Genomic DNA, 14,276 nt, shown 5'->3' with positions numbered 1-14,276 from the left:
TTCTATCTCTCTTTTATTTAAAAATTTTATAAAGGCTACACCCAGTTTTGGGCATATGGGCCATACTTGGAACACCTGACCCATCCCTGATGGATAGTGCTAGAGTCTGCAGTGCTAAGGAGCCTTGTGGTGCCAGGGATTGAACTCAGAGACCGGTATATGCTAAAGGCATGCATTATCACTGGAACTACCTCCCTGACTCACCACACTCTCATTTGTACACTTCCAAATGGATCTACATTATCAACACACAATAACTATCCCAGTGTTTGTTCAATTAGCTTTCTTCCTCTAATTCTCTCACCTTTAAACTATATTTGCTCTTCTTACTATGTTCTGTCAGAGGACAAAATATCAAGACTGCTCCAAAGACATAACTTCTTTTCAAAGACATAACTTTTAATTATAGCTTCTTTCACTCTCCCAAATCCTTTTATTTATTCTTTAGAAGCCAGTATCCTTTGACTTGACAAAAAGAGAGGGAAAGGAATTTAAAATAGAGTTGGCAGGTGGGACTTATGACAAACCTGGGCTTGATTCCTGGTCTCACAATGCCAGGGTGATACCTGAGCTTGTTGAGTGTGGCCCCTAGACAAAGAGAGAGACAGAGAGAAATTAAAATTATCTTTCTTCAAGTGAAAGACAAACACTTTTCTCTTTCCTTCTCTCTTCTTTCTCTCTTTTTGTTTTTGGATGACATTTAATGGTGTTGAAGGCATACTTCTAATTCTATCTTAGGGATCACTCTTGGCTGTGCCCTGGGAGGATCATATATGGTGCCTTGGTTGACCATGTGAAAGGCAAATACCCTTCCTGATATTCTATCACTCTGGCTTAAATTTTTTAAATTTTCTAATGGTTGGGAGGGGTGATCAAGTTGATTTGGCTACATTTTAATAATCACTGGACAAAATTCTCAAGTCCGCTATTGTCAGCTCAGTTTTTTGTGTTTGGGTTTTTGGAAGGTCACCCAGTGGCACTCAGGGGTTACTCCTGGTTCTGCTCTCAGAAATTGATCCTGGCAGGCTCGGTTGACCGTATGAGATGTCAGGAATCTAACCTGGTCGTCCTGGGTTAGCTGCATACAAGGCAAATGCCCTACCACGGTGATATCGCTTCTGCCCCATCAGCTCAGTAACAGACAAAATTAAAGATCTCCCTAAAAGGTCCAGATACTGATCTCTAGGAACTCTGTGAGATGTTTCATAGCAAAGAAGAATTGTTTTTTTTTTCTTTCTTTAGGGGAGAGCGTGGATGCAGTCCCCCACTACCACAAATTATGCAGTTGAGTTTCCCATATTTGGGGAAATCGCAGGGGTCAGCACACCCGGAGTGCAATGGGTGAGCCTCATCCTGGGGAAACCACCTTTGTGATCATGGTATTTCCCCTTCCAGGCAAGTATAGCAAAGGAGAATTTAAGTTTACTAGTAATCACAAGGTTCATTAAAGGTAGACAAAGAACAAGAACAATCAATGCTCGTGGAGGAGTGGAGAGAAAGGAACTCTCAGTCACTGCTAGTGGGAATGCCATCTAATCCAGCCTCATGGAAAACAATATGAAGATTTCTCAAAAAACTGAAATGGAGCTCCCATATGATCCAGATATACTACTCCTAGGGATATACCCTAGGAACACAAAAATACAATACAAAAATCCCTTCCTCACACCTATATTCATTGCAGTGCTATTTACAATAGCCAAAATCTGGAAACAACCAAGATGCCCTTCAACAGATGAATGGGTAAAGAAACTATGGTACATAGATACAATGGAATATTATGCAGTGTCATGAGAGATGAATGAAGTCATGGAATTTTCTTATTTATGGATGGACATGGAAACTGTTATGTTGAGTGAAATAAGTCAGAGGGAGAGAGAGATCAAGACAGAATAGTCTCATTCATCTATGGATTTAAGAAAAGTAAGACATTGTTGTAATAATACCCAGACAATAGAGATGAGGGTTGGAAGGAACAACTCACGATACCACAAAGAGTGGTGAGTGCAGTTAGAGAAATAACACTACTAACAAATATCATGACAATATTAATGAGTGAAAGAAGTAGAATGCCTGTCTCAAATACTGGCAGAGGGTGGGGGAGGAGGAAAATGGGAGGCATTGATGCTGGGAATGTTGCACTGGTGAAGGGGGTGTTCTTTTTATGACTGACCCAACTACAAACATGTTTGAAATCATGGTGCTTATGAAGGTATTATTTAAAAAAGAATCACATTCAATCCCTATTTAAAAAAGTAGACAAGGAAAGCAGAAAATTAATATCATTAATATGAAAAATGCCAAAACTGGCTTTGAAGACTGAAAGAGAGAATACATTAAGGAATGGGGATAGCTTTTGAAGGAAGCACAAGAAAATACATGATCTTTTAATAGTGGTATTGAACCTCAAGTTTTTTTGAACAACCTGAATCAAAATTGTAAAAATTTTAAAAACCATTGTCTTAAATTCCAAGACACAGAGGAATAGGAGTAGTGAATGTCCAGTCTGCAGTCTTATTCAGCCCATAAACTCCTGTGCTCTGATCCTAGTTATGGATGGGACAAAAATATGTACTTCTCATTGCTGGTCTGTCTAGATGTATTGTTTGGCCTAGAGAATGATTTCATCAATATCTAAATGGAGCTCAACAGAATAGATGTTCTCCAAACTTTCCATTGAGTCCCCAGAATGTCTGAAATCCTGCATATACTCTGGTTCTGCTCAGTGAGACCTACAATGTACTTCTGATTTGTAGAACTGTAAAATAGCAATTTGGAATTTTTTATGATATAAGATTAATTTTCATTGTTTCAGTAACAATAGGAAAATTATGTTTTACTCAATATAATGTGTGGATACAGATCTGATAGAAGGGCTTTAATGCATTTTGAAATCACTTTGAACATAGTGTAAAATATGAATATTAATTATTTTTTTCATGTGACTAGTTTTTCCAACATAATTTGTTGAATAGATTTCTTTGCTCATTTCATAATCTGTTTTCCTTTGTAAAGATTAGCTGTCCAGGTGTCTGAAGATCTGGCTCTAGGCTCTCAGTTCTAGAGCCTTTCTTTATTCCAGTACTATCTTGTCTTGATTATGGTGGTTTAACAGTACAAATTAAAATTTGAGAAAGAGAAATCTCCATCTTTTTTTCTAGGAGTTATATTGTTGCATATAAGTTTCAGAAAGATTCTGTCAAAAAGTATCATGGATATTTCATAGGAACTATATTGAATCTGTCTTTATAGTGCTATGGGTAGAATTGTCTGTTTCATTTGTTCATTTTTGAGTCACACCCAGTGGTATTCAAGGCTCACTCATGACTCTGACTTAGAAATTACTCCTGGCAGGGTTTCTGAACCATATAGGATGCCAGAGATCAAACTTAGGTCAGCCACATGCAAGGCAAATGCCCTACCCACTGTGCCATTGCTCTGGCTCCCAGGATTGCCATATTAACAACATTACTCTTTTTTAATCTATGAACATATTATGTCTTTTATTTCTGTGTGCCTTTTATTTTAGTGTTTAACTATAATTTTATTTGCATAATTATTTCCCTTTTTTGCTTTAGCTGATAACAAGATACTTCATTTTATAAGTTACAATTGTTAATGGAATTTTTTTTAAAAAATTCTCTCCCACTTCATTCTATGCATAATGCCTTGAATTCTGTGTGTTTATTTTGTAAACAATTTACTTCACAGGTTTATTGTTTTCAAGAACTTTCTTTGTAAAATGAGTAGGGTTTTTTAACTATATAATCATCAAATCTGAAAATAGTGGTAGTTTGCTTTCTTTCAATCTGGATTCCCTTAATATCTCTTTCCTCTCGAATTTCTGTGACAAGGACTTTCAAAAAAATAAAATATAAAAACATTGCAGCCATATCAATCAAAGAAACTTATACATCACAAAGAAATGATGCCTTGTTAAAAGGCATTCCCACTTGTATTTCTTCTTTGAGGAAGTGACTGTTCATTTCTTCTCCCCATTTTTTGATGGGTTTAGATGTGTTTTTCTTGTTAGGTTCTGTCAGTACCTTGTATATTTTAGAGATTAGCCCTTATCTGATGGGTATTGGGTGAATAGTTTCTCCCATTCTGTGGATGGCTTTTGTATCCTAGGCACTATTTCCTTTGAGATGCAGAAACTTCTCAGCTTAATATGTCTCTATCTGTTTATCTCTGCTTCCACTTGTTTGGAAAGTGCTGTTTCCTCCTTGATAATGCCTTTAGTCTCAATGTTATAATGTCTTACCTATATGTTGTTCTATATACCTTATGGTTTTAGACCTGAAATCAAGGTCTTTGATCCACTTGGATTTGACCTTGGTCCATGGTGTTAGGGTGTCTGAATTAGCCTTTTTGCAAGTGGCAAACTAGTTGTGCCCACACCACTTGTTGAAGAGGCTTTCCTTGCTTTTTTAAAAATTTCTTGTCCCTTTGTCAAAAATGAATTGATTGTATGTCTGGGGAACATCCTCTGAATACTGAAGTCTATTTCACTGATCTAAGGATATGTATTTATTCTGATACCATGCTGTTTTAATAACTAAATGGCCAAAAAGACACATGAAAAAATGCTCCACATCACTAGTCATCAGGGAGATGCAAATCCAAACAACTATGAGGTACCACCTCACGCCACAGAGACTGGCACACATCACAAAGAACAAGAACAATCAGTGCTGGCAGGGATGTGGAGAGAAAGGAACTCTCTCTCATTCACTGATGGTGGGAATGCCATCTAGTCCAGTCTTTATGGTAAACAATATGAATATTCCTTAAAAAGAACTGGATATTGAGTTCCCATATGATCCAGCTATAACACGCCTAGGGATATATCCTAGGAACACAAAAATGCAATTCAAAAATCCCTTCCTCACACCTATATTTACTGCAGTGCTGTTTACAATAGCCAAACTCTGGAAACAACCAAGATGTCCTTCAACAGATGAATGGCTAAAGAAACTGTGCATTGCCCTTTGATTGTGAGGTGAAACGAGAGGACGCTCCACATCCTGACTTCAATGTAGGATATGAAGATTCCAGGATCTTTAATACAGAAACATGATACCAACAACAGAGACTGTGTGAAAAATAAAAGTGTGTTGGCACTACAGACAGTGTCTTGGATTGGACAATCTAGCTTGCCTGGAGCCTAGAGTTGGTCTTGTGCCAGGAAACTTCAGGGATCGGGTCTCTTTGTATTTAGGCCAAGGTTATTTCTTTCCATGTCCCTCATATTTTGGTGGGCCTATGCAAACAACAATTGCCACTCTAACACCATTTTTACTGTGCTCCTTTGACTCTAATCCTTAAAAAGAACCCACTTAAAATTTGAGGTTAACTTAAGCTAATATGCATGTATATGGAAACGTAAAAAAATACTATGCCTGTAATGTTTAAGGAGTTACGTATGTTTTATGGCTTTAGATTGCCTTGTGTGCTATTAAGAAATATTATAATGTGTTACAATCTGGGGACTTGAGGGACAAAGTAATTGTACATGGATTCTGTCTTATTTATCTTAATGTTCTTTGGCTGAAATTTCAAAGTTAAGATATCAGCAAGGGGACTTCTGAGAATTATGTTATGGGTGATTGTCCTTTCACTGTAACTTTACCTTGTCCTCTTTCTTTGCATCCTTGTTCTCATAATTAAAAATAAAAAAATTAAAAATAAAACTGTGGTACATATCCACAATGGAATATTATGCAGCCATCAGGAGAGATGAAGTCATGCAATTTTCCAATACATGGATGTACATGAAATCTATTATGCTGAGTAAAATAAGTCAGAGAAAGAGAGATAGACACAGAGTAGTCTCATTAAAATTAAAGACATTATTGTTATAATGCCCAGAGACAATAGAGATGCAGTTTGGGAGAAACGGCTCACAATATGAAGCTCACTACAAAGAGTAGTGAGTGCAGATAGTGAAATAACTACACTAACAACTATTATGACTATCTTAATGAGTGAAAGAAGTAGAATGCCTGTCTTGAATACAGGCAGGGGTGGGAAAGGAGGAAGGGGACACTTGTGGTGGAAATGTCCCACTGGTGAAGGGGGGTATTCTGTTTATGACTTAAATAAAGATTTTGTATTAAAAAGAGACATTCCAAATGCTTAGAGATAATATTAGCTCACCATTCATCTGTCAGTGTATTAATATCCATGATAAATAAAACACATGTAAGACTTTAAAAAAAAAAAACAAGAGGGCCCGGAGAGATAGCACAGTGGCGTTTGCCTTGCAAGCAGCCGATCCAGGACCAAAGGTGGTTGGTTCGAATCCCGGTGTCCCATATGGTCCCCGTGTCTGCCAGGAGCTATTTCTGAGCAGACAGCCAGGAGTAACCCCTGAGCACCGCCGAGTGGCCCCCCAAAACAAACAAACAAACAAACAAAACAAACAAAAAAAAAACAAGAAATTCCTTTAAAAAATAGAGGGAATATATGAACAGAAACTTTCTTAATGTAGAAATACAATATGAAACAGCTAACAGATATGAAAAAATGTTCTTCATTACTTGTCATTAGGGAAATACAAATAAAATAGCAATGAATATTACCTCACACAAATGAAACTGACACACATTAATAAGAACAAAAATAGGCAATACTGATATGGATATGGGGAAAAGGAAACCTTATTAATGGTTCATAAGAATGTTAACTGGTTCAACCTTTAGGAAAAACAATGTGGACACTTCTTAAAAAGCCAAGGCTTGAGCTTCCATACAATCCAGTAATTTCACTTCTTGGAGCCTACTCCAAGGGCACAAAAGCACTATTTCAAAAAGGTATCTGAAATAGTTCATTGCACTCCTATGTTCATTGCTTTACTATATAAAATACCCAAATTATGGAAATATTCCAACCATCAAAAACAGATGACTGGATAATGAAACTGTGGGGTATATGCACAATGGAACACTATTCAGTTATAAGAAATAAGGAAACCATGCAGTTTGACACTATGTGAATAAAACTAGGGGTATTATGCTCAAGAAAACCAGTCAAAAGGAGAGGGACAAATACATAATGACCTTTCTCATAAGTGTAGTATTAAGAAGCAGAAGAATAACAAATGATGGAAGACAATAGAACCTGAAAACTGGTTTTTAAGAACTGAGCTCATTAAGGGCATGATGGGTGGTTGATGGGAGGGTCCGTGAAACAATTGCTCAAGGAGCAAACACTCTGACACAGGGATGATGTTAAATATTATGATGTAAACACTGTATGCGTGAAACCCTTTCATGAACAGTGTTATAAATCAAAGCACCATAAATTGCTTTAAAAAGAAAAACGTATCCCCCAAACTTTCTGTTTTTTGACTAAGATATCTCCACATCATAAATTACAGGAGCAAAATTTCTCTTATACTTTAAAAACACAGTGTGATGTGTAAGATGGTAAACTAGGCTGCTATTCAGATTCAATACACTCTTTCTGGGACCCTGATTGTTTCCATTTATTTTTTTCTTAAGAAATATAATATATGCAAGAAAATGTATTTTATCAATGTCAAAGAACTTTTCATCCTGTTTGCATTGATACTGCTGGCTTGAATACATTAAAGAAATAATGTATGCTAGGCCAAGTTATAGTAAATGAATTCCATAGCCAAGTATCAATCTCTGTCCAGGAAAAAGACATTCTTGGGATCAATTCAGACCCTCTGTACTAGGGCAAGAGGGAAGGTGTTTTTCCTGGGCAGCAGTCTCTGGCCTTCCTGTGAGGAATAGATACAGGTAAGAACCTCTAGAATATGGTTACATTAATAGGAGATTTATCTCTGTAACAAAGTAATTGGAATAAAGAGACAAATGATAGTAGCTTGCCTCTCCCAGGGATATCTTCCTGCCTTGATTGGGGACTAGAGTGAGGTCACACTGACCTTGACCATTGCCCCCAAATTAGCACCTTAAACATTTGAAGCTGGTGGCAGGAGGTGGAGAAAAGCAAATGTCATAGACACTCACTGTTCCATTGACTTTGTTGAATCAATGTTTCTCTATTGGCCATAAACACTTACAAAATTTTTTAGAGATTTTAATTAACATTATTCTTTTTTAAAAATATTTCTCATTATTATGCTTGTTTTTCTGGGGAGCAGCTGTGCCAAGATTCTATGCTATCATTCAGGAGGTAGGTTTATTGAGTTGGATTTTTAATCACTTTACACTCATAAAACCACCCTTTTTGTCTCCCATTGTACTTTAGCAAAAACACAACTTATTTGTTATTATTTCAATTTCTTGAACTTTAGAAACATGTGCTTAGGAAGCAGCATATCAGGCTGGGTAAGGCCAGGTATACGATTATAACTGTTAGAAGTCAGAGAGACCAATATGTGGAGAAACCTGTTCCCCTGCACTGCAAAGTCTATTTTTATTTCCTTAATTTGTCAATTGATGCTTACTTTTATAATATTTTCTCCCCAAAAGTTTTGTCACTTTAGATTCTTTTCTGTACTATAAGCTGTCCAGGTATTTGTTAAAGCAGGAAGAAGTTTTATTTAAATATTGCACTATGTAGAATTATTATAAATGATTTAACTGAAATCTGTGCTATAGAAGGCAGAGAATAGATTGTACAAGTTCACTTTTATTGCAGTACATAAATATAGTTTAGGAATTCTAGAGATGTCAATGGACGTTTTATTGTGTCACTTTTCTGTTACACAATGATGACCAAGGAATTCGAGTTGAGAAGAAACTGTCACCAAAACAGTTTTTTCTCAACAAAAGTGATAACTAGACACAAAAATCTGCTACAGAAAACCAAATAGTTTCTCCACCCCATTGGTTACAGCAGGAAATAACCAGTGGTAGATGGAACATGATGTCTGTCTCATTTCTATCTTCTTAACTTCACACAGGGCATTTAAGAAACAGCATTTTTATATCTAGAATGCTAATGACGAGGAAATGAAGTACGGAGTTTTCCAAGACATTTAACACAAAGAAGGTGGCTAAGAATAGGTTTTAAAATAATACCAGATGCCAATTCATTATATTTAACACAATTGTCATTTTTAATTTAAATGTTATGTTTTTATTGAGGTAACATTGGTTGAAAAGATTGTCTTTATATGGTTTAAAGTTACAAAATTATCATGCTACACCTATCACCAAAGTGCCAATAACTTCACAAGATTATACTATAACCTTTCTGTTCTTCCAGTACACTGCCTAGCCTTGATAAGCTCAATTTTGTGGTCAGAGTGAGGGTTTGCTTTCAGTGGATCTTTGTTTCTTTATGTATTTGAGTGATATCATCTTTCACCTTCTGAATTATTTCAATTAGCCTTAATAATTCCTTTAGTTCCATCCATCTGGCAGAGAAGTCAATTTTTAATCTTCTCTAATAGCTCAGCAGAAATCCATGTGTATGTATCCCACAACTTCTTTATCTACTCATCTGTCATCTTTTTCATCTGGGTCTTTTCCAAATATTGCCTAATCTGCATTAAGCACTGCCATGAACATAGGAATGCCTTTATATCTTTATCTCTATCAGGGTTTCATTTTGTATATATTTTTTCTTTTTTTTTTTTTTTCAGGACACTGGGACCAATGATCACCAGCTGCCCAGGGGCCCAAAACTTATGCTTCCAGAATCTCTTGATTTCAATTCCGCAAGCAGGACAAACGAGCTGCCCGGCGTGTGCCAGTCACGGCAGAAGCCCTTTTTTCATTTTATATATTTATTGTCCTTTTTACTTCCCAAATTTTTTTACTACTCTTAAATTGTTTAATGTGAGAAGTTGTCCTATTCCAGCATATGTGAAACAAAATCAATCTGTTATTAAACACTCAAATTTTTTGAAACCAGCATGTTGGCATTTTAGCAAACACCAAATCCAAAGCCAACGACAAAAGAATCAATACTCAATCTACAACAAACTACACACAGAGGGCTACACTTATACTGCAGCCCCTGGGGCAAGGGAGGGGAATATGGGATGCAAGCTGGAAACAGGAGTAGAGAGAGTAAACTTTGGTGATGAGAATTCCCCTGATTCAATGTTAATATGTACCTAAAATATTACTGTGAAAGATATGTAATCCACTTTGGTCAAAATAAAAATTATTATTATAAAACAAAAACAAACAAAAATAATAAGTCACTCTCATTTTGATGATCCTATTGCTTCTATCATACTGGACTATCTACTTTCCAGTATTAAATTCATAAATTTTATATTGCCCAAATTTTTTATTATTAAGAAAATTATTCAAACATATTACTCTAGAAAGCATAAAGAAGTTATTATTTTTCCTATCATAAAAATTATAAATAGTCATTTATTTGGGTAGTAATTCCTGTTTTTATACTTGATTTACTTTCTCCAAAGACTTAAATTTAAACTTCAATACATTTAAAGTACTATGATAAATAAAGTTTTAGATTTATAATATAGCTTGGCTAACAAAACTTATCCTAAAGTTTATATTAAAAGATAGAATCCCAATAATTGCTAAAATTATGTAACAGAATAAAATATAGAATTATATCATCTATATCAAGACTTCCTAGTTCTTGGAGTCATAAAGAATTGTTGATATAGAAATATATAAATAAATATAACAAAAAAGACAGTCACAATCAAATATTCTTAACTGATTTTAGGCAAAAGCATAAGAATATCTTCAGTGAAGAGTTATAGCATTTTTAGACTATGAAGCAGAAGGGATTGAACATATGTTAGCAAAATAAATAGGTGCAGCTAATCTTCACATCTTATACAAAAAGTAGCATACAATTACATAATCTTTGACACTTATAACAATGTTACTTAAACCACAATATTAAAAAAAATGTAAGTATCTCCTCTCAGGATCCTTATTTAAATCATTCTTCTATATGTAAAAACACAACCAATCAAAATGCAGCATAAACTTGGAGATAACTATGAAACAATAAAATTTTTAGGGAACCAATATAGAAGGAAATTCCTTTTTTTTTTTTTTGGCCACACCCGTTTGATGCTCAGGGGTTACTCCTGGCTAAGCGCTCAGAAATTGCCCCTGGCTTGGAGGGACCATATGGGACGACGGGGGATCGAACCGCGGTCCTGATCCTTGACTAGCGCTTGCAAGGCAGACACCTTACCTCTAGCACCACCTCGCCGGCCCCACAAGGAAATTCTTAAGTTAAAGAATGAGGCAGAGCCCAGAGAGATAGCACAGTGGTGTTTGCCTTGCAAGCAGCCGATCCAGGGCCTAAGGTGGTTGGTTCGAATCCCGGTGTCCCATATGGTCCCCCGTGCCTGCCAGGAGCTAATTCTGAGCAGTCAGCCAGGAGTAACCCCTGAGCACTGCCGGGTGTGGCCCAAAAACCAAAAAAAAAAAAAAGAATGAGGCAGACGTTTTACACTTGGCATCAAAATAGAGACAATATTTACAAATATCTTAACAGGAATACAATGATTAAGAAGTTATATTTGCATATATATCTAATATAGTATTGCTTGTATATAAGCATATAGAGTATATGTAGACTAATATTCCAATAGTGTGTATATAATATTAAATAAATTATATATTATATGTTCTATCAGTATTAGCATACATATATACATATCATTGGCTATCTAATTAAGTTCAATTTCTTTAATTTAATCAATACGTGTTTTAATTTTCTTTGATAAAATTAACATTGTAATTACCTTGCTATTCATCTTATAATTGTACTTTCAATAAAAAATAAACAATGGTCTTGTGTTTCCAAGTCCTTCATGTATAAAGGTAATATTACATAAAATAAAACAGAAATTCAAGAATATTTCTAATTTTAAGAAACATAAGTTTGTGTGAATAGCTGCCTTTAGTTATTATCACCTGATTTTCAACAGTGGTATGTCTTGGGAATGCTAGCTTTTAATTCAGTGTCCCCATTTTTTAGAATATTATTTTGTTCATGTTTTTTTGCTTTGTGGTTATACATTGCAATGTTCAGGACTTACTCCTGGCTCTGAACTTAGGGGACTAAATATGGTGCTGGGAATCAAACTTGTATGTAAAAGGAAAGATTCCTGTACATTGAACTGTCATGTCCCTATTTGTAAGACAATATAATATTACCTTCAGAGTAGTTTGAAAGTTTAATAGGATAATAGGAAAAAATAATTTGTACCTTTATTAGTACATAGTAATCAACAAAAATCAGGCACTTTTACATTAATACATTACTTTAATTTAAATTTTTTCCTAGTTTTACTTTATATAAAATGAATTGTTACAAAATAATTTTATAATAATAACCACCTATGAAATATGACAGATTATCATTTTCTTGTATATTCACATAACACAGGTTAATGGTGCCAATTTTTTTTTTCACAAGCTTTTTAGGAGCACGTTTGGCCAAAAGACTAGATATTGATTAGTGAATTGGAAAGAATCTATTGGAGAAAGTTGGAGGAAATTATCTGCCTGACAAATGTAAGAAGCAAAATCCTCAATTTTAGATAATGCTTAGTAAGATCAACCTTTGATTATAGCTGGACTAGGTATCACCAACAAACTAAGAAGGTAGAAACTATCCAAGCATTCTCTTAAATCTGAATTGCACTAGTGCAATTCTTGAACTTCCTATTACTTTTTTGCTTAGTAAAAGGCATATTTCCAGGGGGTAATGGTTGGCAGTTGGCCACAACTGGCAATGCTCGGGGCTTACTCCTGCCTCTTGGCTCAGGAGTAAAATAAATATTTTTATTCGTAAAGTCACTGGGGGTATTTTAATTTTTGCAGCAAAAGGCTCTGGATACCTCGGGCAGTTTAAAATGGATGTTTCCCAAAGCACAGAAATGCATACGGCATATGGTATATAATGAAATGCATTGGTTAGGGACCAATGTATTATCCCATTCACTAGTACAACTGTTTCCAACGAAGGAATAGAAGAAGCAATACAGACAGCTAATATGTTGGAGTGTGCCTTTTTCTGTCTTGCAAAGACATAGAATAAAGATGGTGAAATATGTGTGAAACATTTCTGCTAATGATCAGCTTATCTGAGTAAGAAACAAGAATGCGCTTAGGGAAAAACTAGATAAAAGAGCCATTTTTCTATGCCCAGGGAGAGTTAGATTTTATTTATAAAATGTATACTATATGAATGACAATACAATTATATGTAAATATATTTGTTCAAGTCTGAAATTTTCTGTCATTGCCTTTTTTCTCATAAAAATAATTATTTGGTTCATATACAGGAATAACATATAGTTTGGTAGTAGTTTTTTTTTTCCAGTGCCAAGGATAAAACCCATGACCTTACAACTTTGAAGAAACTGGCTTTCTATTTTACTGACTGCTCCCTACCCTCCACTTTAAGAATAGCATATTTTTAAATATTAATTGTTTTCTTTATTTTGCACAGCATGGTTTACAGAGTTTTTCAAAATGCAGTTATTTCTAACATTCAATATTCCAACAACAATCCCACCACCAGTGCAACATTCCCTCCACACTTGGCACTAGTTTTCCAAACACCCCAAAGACTGCTTCTTGGCAAATTCTAATAATTGACTTATTTTTGCTTAGTACAACTAATTGATGATGGAATTAATCAGGAAAAACTTTATTAAAAGAAAATTTGTGAAAATGACTATATCTACAATGGGGTCATTATGTCATTGTTTGAAGGTCTACTAAGCAGTGTGAAAAGCTGGAAGGGACTATTAAGTTTGGAACTAGTGTTACAGCTCTTTTAGAATTTGTCCAGCAGGCCTTCTGGTTTCTACCGGAAGGCCCCCCTCTAAAAAAAAAGTTTAGAACTAACTGTTGTTTTCTTCTGTAACGTTGGCTTTACTTTAGACATAAAGACTGCCATGACAGTCCTCAGATGTTTGACAGAAGGGACTAGGCCAGAACAGCCAATTTCAGGAACTTCGAGAGCATGTACCAAAACAGTCAGATTAATAAACACCCATGAACCTCTGGATGGACAAGGTCACAGGTGCTCAGTGGACTCCAGAGCCCCTCCTCTACTACTTCAGGTGCCAGCCCCAAAGCTCTATAAGCCAGAATATTCCACCTAGATATCTAGCTATAAAAGGAAACAACCAAGACAACTGCCAATCAACTTAAAGGTTTACTGTGATGATTTGAAACCTCGGTGAACCTATAAAAATATTTGGAAATTTGCCTGAGGTCATTGTTTAATAAGGGGTGATCTAATCATGCTGGTTAATAAACTCCCATGCTTTATTGCAATGCTATTCATCTCCTTGGTGGTCTTTGTGAGAT

General features: G+C 35.4%; 3 non-coding genes across 3 annotated transcripts; 1 reads left to right on the top strand and 2 right to left on the bottom strand.

Annotated features, from left to right (window-relative positions):
• Nucleotides 1-1,239: 1,239 nt before the first annotated feature.
• Nucleotides 1,240-1,403, bottom strand: LOC126002812 (U1 spliceosomal RNA). The gene has a single exon (XR_007493441.1). It is a non-coding gene; the product is annotated as a U1 spliceosomal RNA (small nuclear RNA).
• An 8,177-nt stretch (nucleotides 1,404-9,580) lies between these two features.
• On the bottom strand, nucleotides 9,581-9,714 carry LOC126002754 (U11 spliceosomal RNA). Its single transcript, XR_007493397.1, has one exon. It is a non-coding gene; the product is annotated as a U11 spliceosomal RNA (small nuclear RNA).
• A 4,007-nt stretch (nucleotides 9,715-13,721) lies between these two features.
• LOC126002403 (U7 small nuclear RNA) lies at nucleotides 13,722-13,783 on the top strand. Its single transcript, XR_007493115.1, has one exon. It is a non-coding gene; the product is annotated as a U7 small nuclear RNA (small nuclear RNA).
• Nucleotides 13,784-14,276: the final 493 nt, after the last annotated feature.

The sequence above is a fragment of the Suncus etruscus genome, chromosome 2, assembly GCF_024139225.1.
Source record: "Suncus etruscus isolate mSunEtr1 chromosome 2, mSunEtr1.pri.cur, whole genome shotgun sequence".
In the NCBI taxonomy this organism is placed as follows: Eukaryota; Metazoa; Chordata; class Mammalia; order Eulipotyphla; family Soricidae; genus Suncus; species Suncus etruscus.
Note: the sequence above shows the minus strand (reverse complement) of the source record. Positions and strands in the feature narration are given on the sequence as shown.